Raw genomic sequence first — 10,644 nt, 5'->3', positions numbered from 1 at the left:
GTGCTTCTTTTGCAGAAAAGCAATTTTGTTAATCACTTTAGCACCAATTCTTGCATCCCTGGCAATACTCAGAACTGCTTCCATCCAAGTCTTTGATGTGGGAAAGAAACACACACACACTCTTTCGCATGTAATCTGAAAACAATTCACCTCTTGCCAATGAATGCACAGCACTCCACTTTAATAGAGAGCAAGTTCTGTGGAGGTTTCTAATCCTTTCTGCCAAAGAAGAGAAGAGAGAGAATCACTCAGGTAGCCCAACCTCATTCAGGAGTTAAAATCACTTGGAATGTTTTGTGGTGTGTTTGGGGGTTTTTAGAAATATCACTTGCTGAAGATTACTGCTCTCAGGGGAAATCAAAACAACTCAAGATAAAAAAAAATAAATAAAAAATAAAAATAAAAAAAGATTTCCCAACTTAAACAGGATATTCTTCTCAACTTAGATAACTTAATCTAAGTGTATTACAATAAACCTACTTTAATCCCTCAAAGCAATGGTGTTATAGATAAGCGGTAACTGAGGTGGCTTAAATTCCAGAAATGTACAAAAGATTTGGTTAGAAACAAAACTAAAAAAGAAAAAAGCTCAATCAGCATTGCTGTGACTTAAAGAGGTAAATTTAGGGCAGTAAAAATGCAAAGAATGACCGTTATTAAAGAAATAGTCATAAAAGTCCAGAATTATCTCAATGCTCTCATTGGCTTTTTATAGTGTCTGTATGTGTGTGTATGTGTTTTGGGTGTGCATGTGTTTGCGTGTGTGTCAGGGTTCTATGAAATTGAAATTTTTTTTACTGATATGTACATATGATAGGGTTCATTTGAAAATTTATTTATTCATTATACTGTGATGTTACAACATGCTGAAGCTTTACTCCATAATTTTTTGTTCTTTTTATAATTTTTGGTTGAGTTATAGTATTTTCTTCCTGTTTAGTCCATTTCCTAACATATCATTGCTTACTTAAATGCACTGAATGAATTTTGTTCTGTTTCCTTCTGTCAATAATTATCCTATTTTCACAATCTGGGTATTAATTTTGATCTACCTTCAGATATCCCAGTTAACACACTGCAAATCCCCACTCTCCCTTCTGCACTATAGCTCTCTATTGCAAAATAAGGGCAATTTCTTTCATTATGGACTCTTCCATTTACCCAAAACATGCTCTAAAAATGCCCTTTCACTTTTTGGAGAGTCCCCTTAGAGATGAAACGCTTTTCAATAGGTAATACATGCAAATAGTTAATAAACATTTAAAAGGCATAAAATAGTATACAATTGACAAGAAATTCTGTCTCCCATCCACCCAAATTCCCCTCCTTACAGGCAAACACTGGTACTAGGTTTTTGTGTATCTTTATGGAGATATTTGGTGTACATGAGTCAAAGCACACAAATACAGTTTTCCCCTCCACAAATGGCAATATATTATACACACTGTTCTGAATTTTGTTTTTTTTTTCACTTACTGTATATTAGAGATCCTTCTCTAGTGATACATACAGTCTTTCTCATTTTTTTTCACAGCTGCTTATTATTCTGTTCTACGGATATTCCATGATTTATTTAAACAGTTTGGGAGACATTTGTTCCCAACACTTCTATTCTCTGTCAGTGTCTTGTTCCTTCTCAGGTTGTTTCTATGACTCTATCTTGGATACTGTTGAATATGTGATTTTATTTATAACATGGAAGACTACTGAAAAATAATTTAAATTTTATTTTCTAAATGTTTTAAAACTTCAAAAAATTGCCAAGAGTGATGTGGGTTTATAGTTTTTAAAAACCAGCATTGTGAAAGCTGTATGATACCAAGACTTTTTTTTTTTTTTTTTTTTTTGAGACAGGATCTCACTCTGTCACCCACGCTGGAGGGCAATGACACCATCTCTGCTCACTGTAACTTCTGCCTCCCAGGCTCAGACAATCCTCCTACCTTAGCCTCCCAAGTAGCTGGGACTACAGGCTTGGGCCACCATGCCCAGCTAATGTTTGAATTTTTTTTTTTTTTTTTGAGGCAGAGTCTCGCTCTGTCACCTGGCTGGAGTGCAGTGGCCCGATCTCGGCTCACTGCAATCCACTTCCTGGGTTCAAGCGATTCTCCTGCCTCAGCCTCCCGAGTAGCTGGGACTACAGGCGTGCACCACCATGCCCAGATGATTTTTGTATTTTTAGTAGAGACTGGGTTTCACCATGTTGGTCAGGATGGTCTCGATCTCTTGACCTTGTGATCTGCCTGCCTCGGCCTCCCAAAATGCTGGGATTACAGGTGTGAGCTACCGTGCCCGGCCTAATTTTTGTATTTTTAGTAGAGATGGGGTTTTGCCATGTTGCCCAGGCTAGTCTTGAACTCCTGGGCTCAAGTGATCCACCCGCCTTGGCCTCTCAAAGGGCTGGGATTATAGATGTGAGCCACCATGTGCAGCCCAAGACTTTCAATTACTTCTTCTCAGTCTCCTCATAGATCCCACTTAGACTGGGTCATGACATAACTGCTTAAACACTTAAAATTCTGTTGTTCATTTATTTCTTATGTGGGCTAACATAAGACACACATAGCATCAATAATTTTCTTCTAATAGCTGATATTAACTTTAATTCTCTTACCCCTGCAAAATATCATTAAATATTACTTTACACATCTTTAATTAAACTCCAACATGCTATCTCATACGTGACTAAAGACTCAAATCAGAAAAATTGCAACATCTGGTTGACCTCAATTCTTTTACAGGAGTTAAGCAAGCTATTGGGTCTGACCATTGTGGTTCCTCTCCTATTGTTGTATGGTCCAAGAGATGGAGGTTTCTTTTGTTTGTTTGTTTGTTTGTTTTTTGAGATTTAGTCTCGCTCCATTGCCCAGGCTGGAGTACAGTGGTGTGATCTAGACTCACTGCAACCTCCGCCTTCCGGGTTTAAGCAATTCTCCTGTCTCAGCCTCCCAAGTAGCTGGGACTACAGGAGCCTGCCACTATGCCCAGCTAATTTTTGTTTTTTTGTTTATTTTTGAGATGGAGTCTTACTCTGTCGCCCAGGCTAGAGTGCAGTGGCGTGATCTCAGCTCACTGCAGACTCCACCTCCCTGGTTCAAGCAATTCTCCTGCCTCAGTCTCCCAAGTAGCTGGGATTACAGGCGCTCACCACCGCACCTGGCTAATTTTTGTATCTTTTAGTAGAGACGGGGTTTCACCATCTTGGCCAGGCTGGTCTCGAACTCCTGACCTCATGATCCACCCACCTCCCCACCTCGACCTCCTAAAGTGCTGGGATTACAGGCATAAGCCACCGCACCCGGCCTAATTTTTGTATTTTTAGTAGAGATGGGGTTTCACCTTGTTGGTCAGGCTGGTCTTGAACCCCTGACCTCAGGTGATCCACCCGCCTTGGCCTCCCAAAGTGCTGGGATTACAGGTGTGAGTCACCGAGCCCGGCCAGAGATGGAGATCTTGAGAGATTATAAAGGTGCTGGGTTGTGCCACATATCTGCTGAGCTTGGTGCAGTGTAGGGAATGCATGAGCACCTGGTCAAAAATTCCTCTCTACTCATTAGTTGCTGCATAGCATTTACAGACCCACACCCTTGCCAAGAGATAATTTGAGCTTTTAGCTCTGTCTTGCCAGGGCTGATATCGATGTAATTATTGTTTGATTCTACTATAAGACTGAATTCAGTTTCAGCTTTTTAATTTGTCCATTTCACTTCTCATTTATCGGCTTCTATTGCAGATGTGAAGTTTAGCATTTCTTTGCTCACTCTTTTACTGGGAAACTCTTCTAGCGGAAAGCCTGTCATCTGTTGTGAAGGAGAGCTGGTGTTGACTTGAAGCAACAGAGTTGGTGGTCCAGTGGCCATTGTCCTGTGTTAGGAGCAGGTGGTCTCGCTAAGCTCCATGTGTTTGGAAATTTCTCTGACCAGTGCTTGTTCTGCTAAAGGAAGAAGAGCTCAAGCTGCACTCCTTGTTTCCAGGTCAATCTACTGAACCTGGGAAAATCCCCAGGGGCTAGCTTGAACTTCTTCCTGCTTTTCTCTTCATGGTGGATTTTAAACATAGGGGATTTTCCTCATTCATCTATTTGTATTTCAAACAGCTGCTATAAGAAAGGGGAAAAGGCACATTTTATAGTACATATTTTTAGAAGCAGTGACATAGTTTCTCAAAGGATAACAGTTAAATTTTGGTCCAAAGACTATAATTGCTCTTTACTTGGTGGGTGGGTGTGTGTGTATTTTATATATATATATATATATACATATGTGTGTGTGTGTTATGTTTTTGAGTATGTGTGTATACATTTTTTACTAAAGTAAAAAACAAAAAATTAAGATCTATTCTTATTCCATTCACATTAAAACTTGTGTTTATATTTAACAACTTAACACAATCCACCATCTGTTGAAGATACTGTATGAATGATACTCCAGAAAAGTTGTCCTGTGTGTTTTTCACATTTTTTTCCACATTTTTAACAGGACTTGAAACCTAGGACAATATAAATAAATGATATCCTGTGGTTTCATTCAGTGTAATAAATGTCTCAAATGAAAAAAATTTACTTAAACTTTGGCATTGTTAAATAGTAGTAATAACAATAGAATCAGAAATAAGAATTTTGTATTTAACCTGGCACTTTCTTCCAGAAAAACTAAAGATGCTTGGGAGCAAATTTTTTCTAGAACTTAATTCTCATTATTTTTTTGGAAAAGAACTCATAAGGTCATATTTGTACATATTCTATCTTAGTGGTGACTGATTATTTACTTATACTTTTAAAAAGAACCTAGAATCTGAAGGCAAGGTAAGAAATCCCCAGTGATCATGAAAATTTCACAAGGTTTTGTGGTTCCCTTCATCTTCAAGTTTTTTTTTTATCTTCTATCATCTGTTACCAAATGACTCAGTCTTCTGACTGGCAGAGACCAGAAAAATCACACAACCTTTTTTTTTTTTTTTTTTTTGGAGAGGGTCTGTCTCCCAGGCTGGAGTGCAGTGGCATGATCTCAACTCACTGCAACCTCCACCTCCCAAGGGTCAAGCGATTCTCCTGCCTCAGCCTCCTGAGTAGCTGGAATTACAGGCGCCTATCACCATGCCCAGATAATTTTTATATTTTTAGTAGAGACGGGGTTTCACCATGTTGGCCAGGCTGGTCTCAAACTCCTGACCTCAAGTGATCTGCCTGCCTTGGCCTCCCAAAGTACTTGGATTACAGGTGTGAGTCACCACGCCCGGCTTAGAAAAATCACAAAATCTGATGTCACATGGCAATGGCAATACAAGAATTTAATCTTAGATCTGAATGCTGATGGTATGCTCTATATTTTATTCAAAATCTCTTGGAATGTACACTGTTGACACAAAGAAGGCCACTGCATACTAATAACAGCATTACTAACTGGCAAAACCCCTGGAGATCTGTTTTTTTTCCCCCAAAAAAATTACATTGTATATTTCTATCCTGCCCACCTGCCCACCTCCTTACTTACTCTACTGTTCATTATAGACATATGGTCCTTAACTTTTGTAGACAAGCTATGCATTTACATACCATATATTTAAATGCATACACATATATAATTTATATAAAAATTAGTGATGGGAAATGTCTGTTTTTCTCAGTTATAAAATTAGGACAGTGTCTTGGAATGATGTTATGTGACCCTTTGGAAAACATCTTACAGCTGTTGTCCAGGCTGGAGCATAGTGGCGGGATCATAGCTCATGTAACCTCCAACTCCTGGGCTCCAGTAATCCTCCAGCCTCAGCCTCCTGAGTAGCTGGGATTACAGGTGCCCACTACCACACCTGGCTAATTTTTGTATTTTTTGTAGAGATGGGGTTTCACCATGTTGGCCAGGGTGGTTTTGAACTCCTGACCTCAAGTGATATGCCCTCCTCAGCCCCACAACGTGCTGGGATTACAGGTGTGAGCCACCACGCCCATTCTAAGATGAAACTTTAAAAAACTTTTTTAGGACAGTTTTAGATTTACAGAAAAATTGTGAAGATAGTAGAGAGTTTCCATAGACCCCTATTATCACATTTTACAATATTATGATTGTTATTATTAACAAACCAATCCAATTTCCTTAGTTTTTATCTAATGTCCTTTTTCTTTTCTGTTCCAGGATCCCATCCAGAATACATTACCTTTAGTCATCATGTCTCCTGTGGCTCTTCTTGGCTGTGACAGTTTCTCAGCTTTCCCAGTTTTAATGAACTTGCCATTTTCATCAGATTGTACCAAGACCTACTATCAATATGACTTATGACTAGTGGTGCTGACCTTGATCACCTGGCTGAGGTAGTTCTTGTCAGGCTTCTCCACTGTCGAGTTGCCCTCCCCATCCCCCCTTTCCATATTGTACTCTTTGAAAGAAAGTCACTATATGCAGCCCTTCCTTAAAAATATTAAAATGAACTAGCTTAATTAAGTTCTTTCTTACATTTAGGTGTAAATACCTCTGAGGTTTTTTTCTTTTAAAAAATGATTATCTATGTAATACATACTCACTGCACAAGACTTTAAAAATGCAAGAAAAGTATAAAGCAGCAGCAAATAGAACTACCCATAATTCCATCTCTCACAAGCAACCATTTCTAGCTTTTTGTCATATTTCCTTCCAGTTTTTTTTCTTCTGCATAAAATAACTATTTTTATTTCTATTTATTTATTTTTTTGAGACAGAGTTTCACTCTGTCACCAGGCTGGAGTGCAGTGGCACAATCTCGGCTCTCTACAACCTCCACCTCCCAGGTTCAAGGGATTCTCCTGCCTCAGCCTCCTGAGTAGCTGGGACTACAGGCGCGCACCACCATGCCCAGCTAATTTTTGTATTTTTAGTAGAGACGGGGTTTCACCATGTTGGCCAGGATGGTCTTGATCTCTTGACCTTGTGATCCACCCGCCTCGGCCTCCCAAAGTGCTGGGATTACAGGCATGAGCCATCGCACCTGGCCAAAATAACTATTTTTAAATAGCACTTGCTTGAAATTATTTCATAGGTGGTAAAAATATTTTATCTTTGAATATGGCAAAGAAGATGGATTCATATAAAACCAGAGCAGATCTTGGTGGTACTTCAAGATATAAACTACCAACCCAATAGATAATTTCTGAAAATAACATTTTAGAGTCTCTTCCTCTATTTTTGAGAAGCTTGAATATTTACAAATACAGCATTCACTGTGAGACTTCTTGTTTCTTTTCCTTTCTAAGACTTTTAACTTGTTTATTTTACTATTACATGAAACACATTTTATTTTAATTTTTAAAGTTTTAGTGTTTTTTGAGACAAGGTCTCATTCTGTTGCCCAGTTTGGAGTGCAGTGGCATGAACATGGCTCACTGCAGCCTCAACTTTTTGGGCTCAAGTAATCCTCTAGCTTCAGCTTCACGAGTAGCTGGGACTACAGGTATACACCACCACACCTACCTAATTTATTCTTACAGTTTTTAGAGATGGGGGGTCTCGCTGTGTTGCCCAGGCTGGTCTTGAACTCCTGGGCTCAAGCAATCTTCCTGCCTCAGCCTCCCAAAGTGCTGGGATTACAGGGATGAGTCACCACACCCAGCCTTATTTAAATAAGGTTTGAGGAAACTTGGGTAGCTGGTTAAAACTCTGGCAATGATCTAGGTTTCAAATCACCAAATTCCTTTTTGCATGGTGTATAGACTCATGACAACTCTTATTTTTTTAAAGACTTTATTTTGTACATGCTTCTTATTAAAAAATTAATACAGAAAAGTACAAAGTAAAATCCCAAAATTCTATCACCTAAAAAAACCATTATTAACATTATTCCACAAACCTTCCCTTTGCATATATACACAGAGAGATAAATTTACACAAAAGGCTCACACATACCGTACATAGTTACTAAATGAGGATGAAGCAAAATGAAGAAATTGAAGAAAATGAAGCTGAAACAAAATGAAGGAATTACCAAATTTTAGCTAAATGTTCTTTTGCAAGACACTTTAGTTCCTAACAATCCCTTTGAAGTTTTGAAAAAAGATTATGAAAAGCATTAAGAGTTTGAAAGTCTACATAATTAACTTTTTTTTTTTTTTTTTTTTTTTTTGAGACAGGGTCTTGCTCTGTTGCCCATGCTGGAGTGCCTTGGTGTGATCATGGCTCACTGCAGCCTTGACCTCCCAGGCTCAACTGGTCCTCCCACGTCAGCCTCCGAAGTAGCTGGGACCACAGATGTGTGTCACCAAGCCCGGCTAATTTTTAAAAATTCTTTTGTAGAGACAGGATCTTCCAGTGTTGCCCAGGCTGGTCTTGAACTCCTGGAGGCTGGTCTTGAACTCCTGGGCTCAAAAATAATCCTCCTACCTCAGCCTTCCAAAGTGCCAGGATTACAGGTGTGAGCCACCGTGGCTGGCTGGAAAACTCTTCTAATAGTGGCTGGCATGTAGTAAGTGCTTATAGTAAATGTAAGCCAATGCTATTATAGAGGAATAATGGTGAGCATCTGGGCCCACGTATGATATTGAAATCTGTCACTCACAAAATAATCTCTTTGTCTCTCATTCATCTCAGAATAATTTTCCTGTTAAATCTACCAGCTCCTGAGGGGCCCTGAGGGTATAACCAATGAGTATGTGGGCACCAATGTAATGAATGTGTGAATAGGTGATTCTGTCATCTGTTTATAAGAATGACCAGAATACAAAATTCTAGCCTTTTTACAATCCTAAACATATACTATGTGCTACCAATAACAGCAACAATCACCATCATGCATGTCACTTACATGTACACACTAACATAAAGAACTTTATATCTCTGCTTTAAAATCCTCTTTAAAAGTAAACTATTAGCCTGGGTAACATGGTGAGACCTTGTCAATGAAATAAAAAAATTAGCCAGGCACCTGTAGGCCCAGCTGCTCTGGGGCTGAAATGGGAGGATTGCTTGAGCCCAGGAGGTCAAGGCTGCAGTGAGCCAAGATCATGCTACTGCACTCCAGCCTAGGTGACAGAGTGAGACGCTGTCTCAAAAAAAAAAAAAAAGGTAAATTAATGTTAGTGTTTCTAAATACCCACAAAATTATGAAATTTATATTATGTCTTAGGTTTTTTTTTTGTTTGTTCGTTTTTGGGATGGAATCTCGCTCTGTCACTCAGGCTGATGTGAAGTGGTGCAATCTCAGCTCACTGCAACCTCCGCCTCCTAGGTTTAAATGATTCTCTGGCCTCAGCCTCCTTAGTAGCTGGGACTACAGGTGTGCGGCACCACGCCTGGCTAATTTTGTACTTTTAGTAGAGACAGGGTTTCACCATGTTGGCTAGGCAGACAAGCCTGACCTCAGGTGATCTGCCTGCCTCGGCCACCCAAAGTGCTGGGATTACAGGCGTGAGCCACCACACCCAGCCAATATTGTGTCCACTGTTTTCAGTTTATTAATCTATAAATTAATTTTTTTAAATAAAAAAGCTTTATGAAAACAAAGGTAGATTTCACCTCCCTGCCTTATTTCATGATGATTCCTGAATCTGAACTTCAAGGGAGTTGATGACTTTTACTTAAAGATGTTCTGGGCCGGGCGGGGTGGCTCATGCCTGTAATCCCAGCACTTTCAGAGGCCAAGGCGGGTGGATGGTCTGAGATTGGCAGTTCAAGACCAGCCTGGCCAGCATGGTGAAACCTCGTCTGTACTAAAAATACAAAAATTAGCTGGTCGTGGTGGCAGGTGCCTGTAATCCCAGCTACACAGGAAGCTGAGGCAGGAGAATCACTTGAACCCAGGAGGCGGAGGTTTCAGTGAGCCGAGATCTCGCCATTGCACTACAGCCTGGGCAACAGAGTGAGACTCTGTCTCAAAAAAAAAAAAGATGGTCAAGTCCACCAAAGTCTTTCTACCTTCCTCTTTTCTGAGTATTAATATATTTATTTTCTTTGATAGAAAAATGCTATTCAGGTCCTTCATGAAGACATGCATTTACTTTTATTACAAACTCATCTTTTCAGCCACATCTTTTCAGTTGCTTTTTTATTTTTGACACTCTATCCCGAAAAAGAATTTTAAAAGTAAATTTTATGATACAATTTTTAAGTTTGGTTACATCCCAAATTGGATTTTTCTTTGTTGGCAGGGAAAGGGAGAGTTGATGAAAAATTCTAGCTGCTTCTCTGAGCTAAGGCTAAAGGTTTTCTTCTTTGTTGTTTTCTTTATCACATGTTTGGTAATTTAGGGACACACATCACCACCAAATAACAGATTATATGCCAATTTTCCATTTTGGCTTTGCTTTTTTTCCTGCATAGTGAGTATGTTTTCTTTTTTGGAAATCATTACCTTACAAATTCTAGGCTAAGAGTTTACCTGATCTCTAGTTTGAATGTGAAAGAGGATGATTTGATGTTTTTTTGTTTTTTTCTCTCACCCAGGCTGGAGTGCAGTAGCGCGATCTCGGTTCACTGCAACCTCCGCCTCCCAAGTTCAAGCAATTCTCCTTCCTCAGCCTTCCCAGTAGCTGGGACTACAGGCGCCTGTCGCCACGCCCGGCTAATTTTTTTGTATTTTTTAGTAGAGACGGGTTTTCACAGTGTTGTCCAGGCTGGTTTTGAACTCCTGAGCTCAGGCAATCTGCCCGCCTCGGCCTCCCAAAGTGCTAGGATTACAGGC

Source organism: Pan troglodytes, chromosome 8 (genome assembly GCF_028858775.2).
Source record: "Pan troglodytes isolate AG18354 chromosome 8, NHGRI_mPanTro3-v2.0_pri, whole genome shotgun sequence".
Lineage (NCBI taxonomy): Eukaryota > Metazoa > Chordata > Mammalia > Primates > Hominidae > Pan > Pan troglodytes.
This window is presented reverse-complemented; position numbering follows the sequence as displayed.